The sequence below is a fragment of the Sciurus vulgaris genome (assembly GCF_902686455.1).
Source record: "Sciurus vulgaris genome assembly, chromosome: 3".
Classification (NCBI taxonomy): domain Eukaryota; kingdom Metazoa; phylum Chordata; class Mammalia; order Rodentia; family Sciuridae; genus Sciurus; species Sciurus vulgaris.
Window position 1 is genome coordinate 38,430,185 of NC_136463.1, and position 16,614 is coordinate 38,446,798.

The 16,614-nt window shown below is 38.2% G+C and overlaps 1 pseudogene across 1 annotated transcript; it reads right to left on the reverse strand.

The window, feature by feature from the left end:
* Positions 1 to 15,704: 15,704 nt before the first annotated feature.
* Positions 15,705 to 16,294, reverse strand: LOC306655693 (large ribosomal subunit protein uL10-like; annotated as a pseudogene). The gene has a single exon. The product of its transcript is annotated as a large ribosomal subunit protein uL10-like (transcript).
* Positions 16,295 to 16,614: the final 320 nt, after the last annotated feature.

Sequence of the window (16,614 nt, forward strand, 5' to 3'; positions counted from 1 at the left end):
GTATGTTTTGGACAATTTTTTTCTTCTCTACTCCCTGCCTATCAATCAACAAACTGTTGGTGGTGTTTTTACGGCATGTCCATCATAGACGAGGGCTTAATTCAACAACGCATTAGACAGAGTCCTTGCTCTTCTTGCAGCTTAGAGTCTGGTGGGTACAAAGAGCTCTTTTCCAACAGAGCAAGAAAAATCACTAGGCCCAGCAATATAAGTTACAGGAAGTAAGGGAGTAGTCACTCTGTAGTGGCAGGATGAGCTGGGTATGTGGGAAGTTAGAAAAGGCTCTGTAGAGAAGATAAAGTTGGTAAAAACCTTAAAAAAATAAGATGTTAACAAATGTCAAGGCAGGTAAAGGCATTTAAATAGAATATCAGTAACAAATATAAGGAGGTATGGGAACATCCTTGTTGTGTCTGAGAATCAGTTAGTGGTTCAACAAAGCTGGAGACAAGAACGCAGCAAGAAGGGCTGGGGTTGTGGCTCAATGGTAGAGTGCCCGCCTAGCATGAATGAGGCCCTGGGTTTGATCCCTAGCACCACATAAAAATAAAATAAGAGCATTGTGTCCACCTACAACTAAGAAAATAATATATATATGAATATATATACATATATATATATTTAAAAAATAAAAAAGAATGCAGCAAGAGTGGAGCTGGACAGGTGGATAGGGATTCGCCCAGGAAGGGCCTGTGTGTACTGAGGTATTGAGAAGGTGGAGCATTGGGAAATGGAGAAAGAAGCAGACCTAAGGCACATTAAGGACACAATGTGGTTGGATGTGGGAGGACAAATGGAAGAGAAAGCTAAAATTGCTTTCAGGTCTCCAACTTAGGTGATGGGATGAGGGTGAATCTGCTCATGGGGAATGTAGGTAGACAGTATATAAAGTTTATATTATGTGAGGGGGAAAGTAAAACAAGCTTACTTCTGAATAGGTTGAGTTTGAGATTTCTGTGGGATACTTGAATGAAGTTTCTCATGATCATTTGGAAAAATGAATTATTCTTTCTCCCAAAAGGGAGCTAGAAACTTCTGGATCATTGCTTTAGGGCTATAATTAACATCTAAGCTGAGAAGAGGATGATTGACTGTAGATAATTCAGGCAAAAACCTCACCTTCCTTGGGACTGAGTTTAATTTTTTAATTTTAAAAACTTCTTTATTTTTTAAATAAAGTTTAAAAGTAATGTGGCATTGTAAAATATTCAAATACAGAACCTTGGGACTGAGTTTTATTTATTTATTTATTTTTGCGGTACTGGGAATCAAACTCAGGGCCTTGTGCTTGCAAAGCAAGCACTCTACCAGCTGAGCTATATCCCCACCCATGGGACTGAGTTTTAAATTTCAAATTCTCAAGATACACCAGTACTCTAGTACTTAAGAACCCTGATCAAGTGCTTAAGAGATTCAAATTCTCAAAAGTATTTTTTAAACTTTTTCTTTTTTGCCATCAAGAGTCAATGGTGTACTTTGCAGTAATATAAATGTGACTGTTCCATCTTTGTTAGAATTCAAGGAAATATCACCAGCACTAAAGCTGACCTCAAGGTGGCACTCCAGTCTCGTCTGAAAAAGGACCCTGGAATCATTTTACTAGGTGCACAGACCACAATGAAGTAAAGAGTTAACATGAACTTTGGGTCCATAGAACCCACAGTTCACCTCTTGGCAGAGAAATTACAGTGCATAATATGCTTTTTTGTCTGCAAATCAGCCCTGATCTAAAGTTGGATGGACAATAAAGTGTATGATGTAGAATGTCTCCACCCCCTAAAAAAGAAATTTCATCAGGGTTCAAAACTAACCAAAACAACATCTTTGTTAGTATTAACAGCTACCAGGTATTGAGTGCCTCCTGTGTGCCACATAGAATTTGGGTGCTTTTCAGATCATATACACTTGTTAAACTGCCACAACAGCGCTTAGTTTGGCGTTATTCTCCTTTTTCATATAGGTGATAAGTAGCCATGTTGGATTTTGAACCCAGTGTGTGTGATTTCAGAGTTCCAGCACCATGTTGTTGGTGCCCAGATCAAAGTAGTAGCTAACGAAACTTGGTTTTCTTCAAGTATAGGCTGTTGGCATGAGATGGTTTAAATAATGCCATACTTAAAGGGATCTAGTGAAGATCCCTCTTGTAAATTTAAGCCCTCCTCACAAAACTTTGTCACATATGAGAAACGGGGTATTCACATAGTCTCAAAGAATGTCCCATAGGCATTTATTAATTACAAAGAGAAAAATAGTAAATTTACCGTGGAGAAACCTGGCAGGCACCATGTGAAGGAAATGATCAAAGTCTAAACAATAAGGCAAACGTGGTAAAGTATTTGTGCCATAAAGAGATTCTTTTGTTTTTACAGTGGAGAAGACAAAGGGACAAAGGAGGATTTGTTGACATTATTGGTCAGCAGTGCAATAGTGGACTGGTTCCTATCTTTGATCTCCATCTGTAATATCCCAAATTACACAGAGATGTCCAAATGAAACATGAACCTTTCTAAGGGATGGAGAATTATTGGTGAATCCTATGCCCTGTATGAGGGACGCCTCCAGAAAGAAGACACAAATAATGAAATTCCAGAATAATGTTATTGTACTGAGAGCATAGACTGTGTGTGTGTTGGGTGGGTGGGGGGGTTAGTTATCCTTGCTCCTAGAATGCTTAATCAAGAGTGTCAAATCATAATTATAAAGCATTTTTAAAATGCCTTACTGACTTCAAAGCCATAAAGCTTCTCTGAATCTCTAGGGGTTAGCATCAGCATTTTGTATATTCTCAGCCTGAGATAATTGCCAATCTGCCTATTTTTTTTTTTTTTTTTTAAGAACTGTTCTTTTATTGAGAAGGAGAAGATGTCTGGAGAAGCTTTTTGTTCAAAGTGTCGGTGTTTGCATGATTTACAGTATAATTAACCAGCCCTGTAGCAACAGCAGACCGACTCCCTTCACTATTCATCAAGTTTTCAGCAACTTCAGATCAACAGCTCTGCTGGGAGGAAATGCCTCCTCCTTAGAGATGTAAAAATATTATGTCCCTGATCATTCCCACAGGCAGAATGTGATCTATTCTTACATACCACCGCGTCTCAGATATAAAAGATCTCCTGCCTCATTATTTTTGTTCAGCATTCATTACTCTTGGAACTAAAATCTAATTAAATAAATGCACATGAAATCTAAATCTACCTAGGAGAAGTTTTGTTATTCAGTTGCATAACATCAGCAGATCACATTTGTTTAGGTATATTTGTGCAGTGTAAAAGACATATAAAGTCTGGTGACTCAAAAATCTAGAACAAAAACATCTTTCTGGACAAATATGTACTGAAAATAATCTCAAAATGACTTTAAATCTATTAAACTTTTATTTGGTATCTAAAAACATTTCAAGTAAGTTTATTCTGGGACTACTAATCCTAAGAATTTACCTTGGACACCTTTAGCAATATGAAAATACACACACAAGGTTAATTGCAGCATTGTTTGTATTTGTAAAATAATGGAAACAACCCAACTGCCCATATAGAGGAGAGTGGTTGAATAAACTATGGTACAAACAAATCAAAAGAGTACTATACATCTGTAAAAAAGAAAGAGGGAGATATCTATGAACCAGCAGGGAATGATTTCTATGACTTATTGTTTAGTGTAAAAAGCTAAGTGTAAAAGTGTATCTATAATATACTATTTTGGGGGTAAAAACAATAGAGAAGTAAGAAAGAATACATATGTCTACTTTTTTGACCAAAAAGAAAAAAGGAAGGACAAATTAGAAATTAATGAGTGGGGCTGGGGAAATAGCTCAGTTACTAGAGTGCTCGCGTTGCAAGCACAAGTCCTTGAGTTCCATCCCCAGCACTGCAAAAAAAAAAAAAAAAGAAAAGAAAAGAAATTAATGAGTGACGCACAAAGGTAGGTAAGAATGAGATAAAAAGGGTGAAGGGTCTGGGGCCTGAGTGGAAGGGATGGGGAGTGATATTTGAATGGGTCTCACTAGGTTGTCCAAGCCAATCTTGATCTCCTGGGCTCAAATTTCTCCCTGCCTCAGCCTCCTGAGTTGCTGGGACCACAGGCATGTACTACTCTGCCTGGCTGATGGATATTTCTTTTGTGCAGTTCTACCTTCTGGAAACCCAATAATGTTCCTGTGCTACAAAAATAGAACAAAACAACAACAACAACCGCCCTACAAATTTGGGGGAAATCCTGAAGTGGAAGACAATCAAATCAACCTAATAGTTTTAAATGAATAATATAATCACATTAAAAAGCAGGTATGTGTGTGGTGGGGAACTGAACCACCCAAGGAACTCTGGAATATAATTTTTAATTTTTTTTTTTTTTGCAGTGTTGGGGATTAAACCCAGGGCCTCATATGCTAGGTAAGTACTCTAGTGCTGAGCTGTACACCCAGCCCTTTTAAAATTTTATTTTGGAGCTAGGGAGAGCTCAGCCAGTAGAGTGCTTGCCTTGCAAGCACAAGGCCCTGGGTTCGATCCCCAGCACCACAAAAAAAAAAAAAAAAAAAAAAATTTTTTTTGATACAGGGTCTCACTTGCCCCGGCTCCTCTCAACTTGCAAACTTCCTGCCTCAGCTGCTCAATTAGCAGGGATTACAGGCATGCTCCAGTTCCACTGTGCCAGCTAGAATATAATTTTTATTTATTTTTAATTTTTGAAATGTTATTGCATTTTTTTATATCTTTATTTTTTATTTATTTACTTTTACATGGTGCTGAGGATCAAACCCAGTGCCTCACACATGCCAGGCAAGTACTCTATCACTGAGCTACAACCACAGCCCCTAGAACACAATTTTTCATTATATACTTTCCTATAAAGAAAAAAATTGAACCATAAATGGATATTTAATTTTAGTTTGTTTTCTCACAACAGTGGATTTTCTTTCTATTATTTATTTTTTACGTGTGTGTATGTGTGTGTGTATATTTGATAGTGATACTAAAACTTTCTGTATATTCTGGGACTGAGCAAATAAGTAAATGTTTTATGAATAATTGAGTTTTAGTTTTCTCACTGAGAGAGAGTTACAAATATGGAAAAGAATGGATTCTACATCCTGCAGTGTTGGATCAGAATTAGACAGGACAAAATAAATAAATAAATAAAGGATTGGACAGGCAGTGAAAACTCCTGGTTCTTAGTATAAATAAACATGAATGTGTGTTTGTGCTTCTTGGGTCTGTTCATTGAGAAAGATAAGAAGTAATGATACCCCAGGATCAGTGAGCATACCTACCACCCAGATCTTGGTTTTTAAATTATTTGCTCTCAAAAGGAAGCAGGAAAAAAAAAGAAGAAGAAGAAGCAGAGATCCTTGGAAAACTGGCTGATTCCAAGGCTCAGCCTGGGAAAGTGCAATGATTCCAAGGCTCGGGTGAGAGAGTGTAATATGAACCTAGACAATGTTATTAAGCTAGTATATTAGGAAGTACTCTAGAAATATGAAACAATCAAAATTGCCAAGAGTCATTCTGAAGGGTTGCTTGGTAGCCAAATCTGGAGCAATTATGCATAAAATAAATAATAAACATAATGTACTATATCCCATTGAATAAAATATGTAAACATTATAAGTAAATAAATAAGCAAATAAATAAATGTAGGAGAAAGGCAAGTGAGTCTCAGTAGACTATCAAGTAATGAATGTAAAAAGAAAGATGGAATCAGAATCTATTTGGCAACCATGGTAGTAGTGATAATTGAGTCATCAATGAATGATAAAACGAGTGGGTGAAATTTGGAAGAGAGATGGAACATTTACATAATCACAAAATATGTCCCTATGAAGTATTTGTAAATTATAAAGAGAAAAATTGTAAATTTACAGAGGAGACATCTGTCAGACACTATGTTAATGAAACAATCAAAATATAATTGATAAAACAAATCGATATTTAAGAAATCTGGGTGAGGCATATATGGAATTTTTTGTACATTTTACAACTTTTCCATAAGTCTAAAGTTATATCAAAATCAAAAATTAAAAAGAGAAGATAAGTAAAGCAATTCAGAGCTCAGTTATTAGCTGAGCTATGTTAAGCTACAAGTAAGACAAAGGATGGATCTATCTATCTATCTATCTATCTATCTATCTATCTATCTATCTATCTATCTATCTATCTATCTATCTATGAAGTTAGTTCTACCACCTCCCTAACAGAACAGTTATGGAAGCCCAGAGTTGGGGGTGGGATCTGGGTGGAAGGAACAAACATTATTATATTTTTCCAAAACACAATAAAAAACATATTTTGTTTTTGAAATGACATACACTTCTTGCAAAGAATTTTTTTTTTTTGGTGTGGGGGATTGAACTAAGGGGCATTTGACCACTGAGCCACATCCCCAGCCCCTTTTTGTATTTTAGTTAGAGACAGGGTCTTACTGAGTTGCTTAGGGCCTTGCTAATTTGGTGAGGCTGGCTTTGAACCCATGATCCTCCTGCCTCAGTCTCCCAAGTCGCTAGGATTACAGGCATGTGCCACCGCGCCTGGCCACAAGAATTTTTGATAGTTATTTTTAAAAACTCTTTTATGTATCAGCAACTAACTCTATGTTTCTGATAGTTAAAAAACCAATTGGGGGATTGGGGTTGTGGTTCAGTAGTAGAGCGCTCACCTAGCAGGATGAGGCACTGGGTTCGATCCTCATCACTACATAAAAATAAAATAAAGGTATTGTGTCTGCCCGTAACTAAAAAATTTTTTTTAAAAAACCCCAATTGGATGAAGATTTCAGTCTCATAAGACATAAAAAATCAAAGCAATGAAAAATAAAGAAACAAAGTGATGTCTATTCTCTTTCTAGATAGTAACTTTAAGTAGAAACTTCTGAGAATGATGGTGGATTAAAGTTTTATTGTCACTCATACAGACAAGTGCTAAAATTTGTTTGTTCTCCCACATGGAATGAGTGTAGGATTGTTGAAGAGAACTGTCCTAGGTAATGAGGTAGTAATACTATTGCTATGACAAAGTGCCTGATACTATTCTAAATACTTTTTGTATATTAACTCATCTAATCTCATTGTAAGGCTATGTTGTAGTATTATTAGATTCAGTTTACAGTTGAGAAAACCAAGATTCCCAAACTTTCTTGATTAACTGTGCTTGTGGTGTCTGGGTCATTTTTAAATAGCAACTCAGACTTAAAGAAATACTTAATAATTCTATTCACCAAGTTATTAGGTCCAAATATATCAACACATATTTATGATTTCACAATTTAGTAGCCACTTGAAAAAATAATAGATATCATTTGAAAGAAAAAATAAGTATTTAAATTTCATTTTGAAATAATCACACTCACCTGGTGTTGGGATGTATGAGCATGTTGTGTGCAGCACAATCTCTCAGACCTTGAGCTCAGTTGGGTAGCATATGCTCATTTTCTACTCTGCACTGGTTTTACACTACTTGCCTTTAATCATGGCAATTGCAGAAATCTCAGCTTTGCAAAGATCTGACATTATCAAAAGGATAACAGTAAAATATTGAAACCATGATCTACCTGAGACTAGTCATTTATACGATTTCTCACAGATATTGAGTGTCACTGTGTTGTCCTTAAAGTTTTAAAATCTACATGGCTAACTAGGCATGGTGACTCACACATGTAATTCCAGTGGCTTGGGAGGCTGAGGTCGGAGGATCGTAAGTTCAAGGCCAACCTCAGCAATTTAGCAAGGCCCTAAACAATTTAGCAAGACCCCGTCTTAAACAACAAAAAGAGCAGTTAAGTGCCCCTGGGTTCAATCCCCATTACTAAAATAAAATAAAATAAAATAAAATAAAAGTTGCTGAATGTGTAATTGGCTTGTCGCTGTACCATGGTTCTACCACAGGATTGTTACTTAGTTTTAGGGACAAAATTCTGGAGAAAAAATCAAAACTAGGTTGTCATAATTAGTGTGAATGTTAACAAAGTGTATAAAGATTTATTATTTTTAAAATCTTGCTCTCCTTGTCCCTTTTTAATATGTGCCTTTTGTTTTACCTAAATGCTTTGGGATAGACTTCTATTTTACAAACAACAAAACAGAAAAAGAATCATTTGGAATGAACAATAAAATGTTAATATAGGTCAAAGGTAAGTACTTGCATTTAAAGAGTGGGAAGCTAAGACAGTACATGACAGATGTTTCAGCTGATAATATGTGCAATAAAAATATTTTATGCCACCAACTGCACAAGGTGAACTTATGTAACTTTAGGTTTAATTCGACCTCTCTTATTTATTGCTTGAAAAAAAATGAATGTTCTAAACTAGTATAAAAGGAACTCCATTTTTTACAAAAGAATATTATGTGAGAGTCTTTGGTACATTTAAAGTATAAGATATGGTTTGTTGAAATTGAGATGTATGCCCAACTTTTTTGAACATGTTCTTTTACAAACTGTCTCTTTGTTGTTTTATGTTGTTTTGAGTCTTCTCAAACATTCATCACCTAATTGTTTACAAAGGAAGAGTGAGATGTAAAGAGAAGCAATGAGTTTATTTAGTATCACACAGTACGGAATTAGGAGGCATCATCTACTCTTCTGTGTTATAAAAATTCATATTATTAGCATCCAATAGCTAGATTCCTTTTCATAATAAGGCAATGGTATATAATAATCAATAAATAAAATCAAAAGTGCCCATTTTTACATGATCTTGTGTTAGACACACATGTGATTCTTGCTGAAGAATTTAATATCAGTTCCACTGACTGTAGTGATACAGTTGATACTGGTATCACATAAAGCATCCCACATGTGATGTGGTTGAAAGAGTTTAGGAACAGATGGAAGGAAACACTTTTGTTTCACTCCTATATCTATGATTAATTTAATGTCAACTTACATTAGAGGCGTGAAGAATCAAGAACACTTCACCTTGGGACTTGGTGCTTAGCTCTGTAGTGGAGTGCTGGCCCAGAATGCACAAGGTCCTGGTTCCCTCCCAGCATCATGTTTCACTTTGCTTTTCCATCATTGTTTTGATAGTAGGTTGAGCAACAGAACTGGGTTCCCAGAGCAGTTAAGACAAAAACTCTGAGGTATCTTTTCAAACTTACTCTGCAGCCTAGGCTGGAATACCGTGGTCATCTCTTCCCAAGGGCTGCTGTTATTTAAATTATGGAGCAATTACTGAGCTTCACCTGGTATGCTGGGTAGATGCATGTTGCTCCCTTTCTTTTCATAGATTAGACTGAGTACCTGGGTCCCAGGGAAAAGCAGAAAAATCTAGGAAAATCCTAATGGAGAGGTGTTCTATTTTAGATATGAATACCGAGGTGCTCTGAACAATTGCCTTCAGGGCTGTGAATCATAGTTCACTATCCAAAGTTGCATTGCAGTATCACTATGACTTGGCTGTAAAAAGAGGATGGAGAGGAATGTGAAAAGATTTGGATAACAAAGAACCATATATCATCTCTGGTATAGTGCCCCCATCGCTCAGCCTGTGGGCTTTGTTCAGAGGAGCTGCAGGGAGAAAGATGAGAAAGGGGTCTTCAAGATTTGGGGCTGCAGCAATCTCAAGTCCCTTCAGAGGGACCATTCACTTATTCATTTTGAAACTATCTGTCAAGAACCTACTATGTGCCAGTGACTATCCTGGAGTTCTTAGGGTAAGAAGAGAAGAGGGGAGGGGTAGCACCAGATGGATAAGATCGGAGTACCTGCCTTATTGTTTATTAGATGTGTTCATGACAAGAAGTTGGCTTCACTGGCCTCACCATTGGTACATAAACTGTTTGACTCCAGAGCCCATGATCTGGTGTTCCCAACTTTATGAAACAAATGTATTTCTGCACCTTTATGGCATTAAAATAAATTTTCATCAAGTGAGTTTCTGTGTTTTCTGGAAAGCTGTCCCTGTTATCCTCAATTGGAATTAATTTCCTCTGTCCCTCTGTTTCTGTCACCCTTTCTTTGTGTGTATACCATCTTCCTGGGTGGGTCTTTCTGAGGCAATTGTCCTGGAGTCAGAAGTAGAAAGATCATGGGCTCTGGAGTCAAACAGGCTCAAATTAGAATCCCAGTTCTGCCACTGGGTAGCTGTGGGTGACATGGGTTATTTCCTCTCTAATCCTGTTTCCTTCTTTGTAAAATGAGGATCATGGTTCCTATTTACTTGGATTTTGTGAGGATTAAATGAAATAAGATATGTCAACGTCCAGAAAAATGTCTGGAATACAGTGAGCATTCAGTTGTTTGTCACTGCTGTTAGGTGCTTTACAGGCGGTCATTTCACAGCGCAGGAAACCAAAGCTCATAAAGGTTAAATAGCTTAAGTACTTTAAAGTCGCAGAAAGCAGCGCTCTGAACTTAAGAACTCAGGAGTCACGCACACCTTGTTCATGTTCCTTTCTGCCCTTTGCCACTTATACAATCCTAAGCCAATAACAATTTCATTTCTCTTGGCCTTCATTCCTTTATGTGGACAATGAAGATGATAATTGATCATAACATCTTTCATACTGCTTATTATGAGGATGAAAAGAGATGATGAGTGTAAAGTGCTTAGCACATAGAACACACTCAGAAACTCACTATTATTACCCAAAATCACCCACTTGACAAGTGGCAGCACTTGGATTTAAACCCAGTGGGTCTGATTCCAAAGTATTTCCTTTTCTGATAAAAGGGGACCCCCAGCTCTTTTTCTCTCCACACTGGCACTCCAAAGAATTAGCTAATGGTATCAACACTTGAAAGTCTGTTTTTTTTTCATTGTAATAAAATTAATGAGTAGATTTTTTTCTCTTTTGGATGATTGCTTTAATATTTATACACAAATATGTACTCACCCGTTGTCTCGAACTAGCTCTTCCCCTCTCAATCAACAGACTATATTTACATATATGTACTTACATATATATGTGTGCATGTGTGGGTTTCCCACTTCACAGAGAAATAGCCAACGGTTTAAATGAACATACTGTTGACGTCACCCACGTGGACTTCTCAAAACACTTGCTTTTCAAAGAAGTCATCATCCCAGGGAAAGCATTCCAGGACATTTCTTGCAGAAGGAGTAGGATTGATGCTTGTTTGTGGAATGAAACCCAAATGGAAAGGGAAAGCAGAGTTTGCCTTCTTCCTCCCAGCAAGCTCTGCCTTGGAGTACTGACCCTCCCCAACCCCAGGAGGGGCAAGAGCAGTAGGGTCAAGGAGTGGTGACCAGGTTAGCAACAAGGGCAACAGAGGGAGGAGACAAAAGAGCAAAAGTGGAGGCTGCTGGCCCAATGCCCGAGCATGTTTCTTTGCTGAAAGAGAATGGCAGGACAACAGCTCAAATGCAGAGAGAGGAGGGTGGAAGGGGATGAGGACAGCTAATGGATGAGGTGGCCCAGCAGGGGTCAGAGGTCATAAGGGCACTGCAGTGAACTAATTGACCACTCTGCATATTCACTTTCTGCTTCTAGCCTACAGCTGGGTCCTGAGAGGAAAGTGTGGGGCAAAGCTGGCTTTATTTATTTATGCTCCAGATTTAAGGCCAACTCAACTGGTGTAAAGCAACTGAAACTGAAAAGGGTGACAGGAACCCTCTTTGCTCCTTTCAGAACATGTAACCATAGGCAGCTGTCTGCAAGCGTGATGTTAAAGGTTCTATTTCTTTCATTCATTCATCCATGCATTCATTCATCATCCTCATTATCATCTCCACATGCTAAGTGGATGCCCCAAGAAAAGCATGCTAGGCACATCCCAGATGGGGAAGGATGATTGACACATTCAGCTTGGAACATAGATTCCCAGAATTAGACTTGGGCCTTGGACCCATCTAGTTCAGCTTTCTTGTTTCCTACTTAGGGAAATGAGAAATGCAGTTTGTTCAAGCTCACAGAGAAAAATAACAAAAGAGGAATCAGAACTCAGCTCTTCTCACTCTCAGGACAAAGATTTTTTTTTTTTTTCTATTACATACTTCTCAGCAGCATACTAACTTGGAAAACTTGTGCAGACTCGCTCAGCCTCTGGGTCAGACAACCTGGACTAGAAAGCTGTCTACTATTTCTGTGACCTTGAGATAGTTACTTAATCTTTGAAAGCATCAGTTTGTTCATCTGTAGAAAAATAAGGTTGTTTTGTAGAATGAGTGAGGGTAAATACATGTAAATTGAAGACATGCTACAATAAATGTTAAATATTGCTATCACTATTACTTTAGGGTCCAATATCATCAACATGTAACACAGTGAACACAGACTCTACCTTTCCCTGTGATTTCCATGAGCCTTCCATTCCAAGATGAAAAGCTCATTCTTCCTTGGTAAAAGGCTCAGGAGGATAGGAGAGAACTTTTGGAATCCTTTCCATAGCTTTTTCTGAACTATCTATAGACAGAGCTACCCAAACTCAGAATGAGTTGATTTTTGTTAAATCAATACATGCCAAGGGCTTAAATAAAACAGGGCCAGGCACATAGTTATCACTCAGTAAGTGTTAGTCATTGTTACTGGAAAGGAGGACATTTCTTTGTCTCTGCAGAAATTCAAGCATGAGGTTGCCTTACCTTTTGCTGAGAATGTTTAAGGGAGATCCATGGACTGGAGGGAGCTTAGATAAGATGAAGTCTAGGACTGAGAATTTTCTTTTTAGAATCTGTATAGTTTAAAAGAACAGATTGCCCAGTTCTGCCCAGTGTTCTAAAGCAGACCATCACTCTGGTCCCGCTGCACATGAACTCTACAGCAGATAAAAATATGGAAACATGAAAAGACATAGTCAGAATGTCTATGAATGGTGACTCTCCCACCCACAATGGGTCCTTACATTATAAACACCAAAGGGTCACAAGAGTGGAAAATATGAGCTTCTACCCAATATTTAATTTTGAAACTCCCTTTTGTCACAGGTTCTTCCCATTTTATTTGTTTATTCATTTATTTGTGTAGTCATCATTCATTCATTATTAAAGCATAATTTATATGGAATAAGATGACATAGCTAAAGTGTTCAGTTCAATGAGTTTTTGCTAATTGCATACACTCATGTATCTCCCATTCCAAACAAGGTAGAGGACATCTTCTATGACTCTAGAAACTTCCCTCTTGCTCCTTTCCAATTGATCTCCTTCTCCTCTTTCCCCCACAGGCAATCCCAACTTCTATCAGCATAGATTAGATTGTCTGTTGTTGGATTTCATACTCTCTTCTATATGGTTTCTTTTGTTAAACATATTTTTGAGAAAAGATTCGTTCATACTGTTGCAGATGCAACAGTGGTTCATTCCTTTTTATTAAGTTCCATAAGGAACAAATACTTATTGGGGAAGTTACTCAGTCTATGTATTTTTTTGGTAGCAACCTGAGCTGAAATAGAACATGTGACATCCCAGCTGTCCCCGCTTCTAGGCTGGGATTTAGTTTTCTTAGTTTTTTTTTTTTTTTTTTTTTTCCGTTGTGGGGAAGGTACCAAGGATTGAACTCAGGGGCACTCCACCACTGAGCCACATCCCCAGCCCTATTTTGTATTTTATTTAGAGACAGGGTCTCACTGAGTTGCTTAGTGCCTTGCCATTGCTGAGGCTGGTTTTGAACTCTCGATCCTCCTGCCTTGGTCTCCCCAACCACTGGGATTACAGGCATGTGCCATCGCGCTTGGTGCTTTCTTAGGTTTATTGGGTCAGTAGCTCCCAAAATTTTGTTGTTATATGCTTCTTTCCCTTTCTCTTTGTCCTCATGAGTTTATGATTTAAAAAAAAATCACTAAAATATGAGGTTTTTAGAAGAGATGGTTGTATGTGCAATCTGCTATTTTCCTAGGAGTCCCTCTAGTGAATTGTCTCCTTCCTTACTTCCTTCCTTCCTTCCTTCCTTCCTTCCTTCCTTCCTTCCTTCCTTCCTTCCTTCCTTCCTTCCTTCCTTCCTTCCTTCCTTCCTTCCTTCCTTCCTTTCTTCCTTCCTTCCTTCCCTTTCTCTCTTTCGATTAAACCCTGTGGGCACTTACCATTGAGCTCCACCCCCAGCCTCCTATTTTTTTATTTTTTCAGACGAGGTCTCATTAAGTTGCTTGTGACCCTCCTGACTCAGGCCCTGGAGTCCCTGGGGTTATAGGTGTGCTCCACCACATCCAGCTCCCTTTTGTGGTTTGCAGTTGCAATTCTTTAAATAGTGGTGAGTCCAAGTACTTTTAGATATATTTTTTGGCCATTGGGTTTGCTTTTCTGTGGCTTTCTTGTTCATATTCTTTTCACATTTTTCTTTTGTTGATTTATTATTGATTTAATAGCACTCCTTTTTATTGAAATTTAAAACTTAGGAATTGTTTATTTCTGGAATTTGACATTTAATGTTTCTGAACTGCAGATGACCACAGGTAACTAAAGCCATGGAGAGCAAAACCACAGATAAAAGGGGGGGCTACTGTACTTATATCTCAGACATGACTCCAAAGCCCAATCTTAACTATAAAACTGAAGTACCTGCTTCTTCTCTCCCCAATTTGTTAGGCATTTCAAGAACATTAACAGAAATATTTTATTTATTGATTATTCAGTAATCTTATAGGTACACCATGATTTATTTTCCTATTCTCCCCCATTAGCCAGATGTATATGTGTATTGCTGTTATAATTAACTCCATAATTTTTTTTTGTTTGTTTTTAGTACTGATGATTGAACCCAGGGTCTCACACATGCTAAACACATGCTTTACCACTGGGCTATACCTTCCATTCCACAACTTTTTAAAATATCTGTCCCTATTTTGTTTTTTTTGTTTTTGTGGTGCTGAGAATAAACCTAGGCCTTCACACATGCTAGGTAAACACTCTACCACTAAGCTACTTTCCCAGTCCTGTATCTACTTTAGACAATCACTTTGTTGCCAAAAGCTATTTAAAAATAAATACGGAAATTGGCTCATTCATACAAAACTGACCTGTAGCAGATAAGTGTTTCAATGCAGTTTTCATCTGTATTTTTTACCTTTTTGGAGACAGGGTGGCCTTGAACTTGAAATCCTCGTACCTCGACCTCCTGGGTAACTGGGATTACAGGCATGCACCACTGTATCCAGCTTTCTTTCATACAGAATGGACAATTACAGGGCTAGGGATGTAGTTCAGTGGTAGGGCACTTACTTAGCATGCTGGCCCTGAGTTCAATCCCCAGTGCTACAAAGACAATTACAAACATAGGCTGAAAGAACAAAGGGTTACTGAAATGCCACAGGGACAGCCAAAAAGAAGACAAGCTCAATGCTGCTCAACATTAGCAGGCAGAAGGAACATGGAATAAAATAAATAAAAATGAGACTATCACAGAAAAGCCAACTTATTATTACATTAGCTAGGTTTTATAAGAGATTACACATCATATACCAATGGTCTTGCCAATGAGTCCCATCTGTAATCAACATTTCCAAAAATGAAAGTTATATATACATGTATATATGCATATATGTATATATAAAAATTGTATAATACAAATATTTTGCCTGTTATTTAATTTCTAAAGCATACTCATTCACACACTGACTGAAATATATATAATCATTCTTTTATGACAAACCAGAATATCTACATTAGCTCAACTAAACAAAAATAAAACATGTCCAAAATAGTGTTAAGTGACTTCCTTAGTTAAAACTACAAAACTAAGTGTGCATATTTTTAGATCCCTCATTCCCATTCCATTCTTTTTTTTTTTTTTTTTTTTTTTTTAAAAGAAGTAAGCCTTTATTTCTTTGTTTTCAGTTGACTGAGTTTTTGCTTTTTGGTGATTCGTCAAAGAGACCAAATCCCAGATCCTCATCCGATTCCTGCGACTCTTCCTTGGCTTCAATCTTGGCTGCGACCACAGCAGCAGGAGCGGCAGTAGTAGAGGCAGCCCCTGGGGCACAGCCACAAATGCAGATGGATCAGTCAAGAAGGCCTTGACCTTCTCAGCAAGTGGGAAGCTATACTCAGTCTCCACAGACAAAGTCAGGACTCTCTGGTACCCATTGATGATAGAATGGGACAGAGATGCAACAGTTGGATAACCAATCTGCAGACAAACACTAGCAACGTTACAGACACCCTCCAGGACGTGAGAATGCAGAGTCTCCTCTGTGATGTCAAGCACTTCAGGGTTGTAGATACTGCCATTGACAAACACCTGCTGAATGATCAGCCCAAAGGAGAAGGGGGAGATATTCAGCATGTTCAGCAGGGCGACTTCGCTGGCTCCCACTTTGTCTCCAGCCTTTATCAGTTGCACATCACTCAGGATTTTAGGGGGAATGTGGACTTTGTCTTTAGCAAGGAGGACCTCACTGAGATCAGGTCACATTTCCCCTGATATGAGGCAAGAGCTCTTCCAGAACTGGGTTGTTTTCCAGATGCCCTTGAATGGTGTTCTTGCCCCTCAGCACCACACAGCCTTCCCTCAGAGAGCCGTGCAAATTTGCTGCATCTGCTTGGAGCCCGCCTTGTCTGCTCCCACAATGAAGCATTTTGGATAGTCCTCCGAAAGTTGGATGATGTTAAGGAAGTAGGTGGACCTCCAGGTTGCCCTGTCTTCCCTGGGCATCACGGCAGTACTTTAGGGATGTCCACGCTGGGTTTAAAGATGATGTCACTCTCACAAGGACGCCTGGTGAGGAG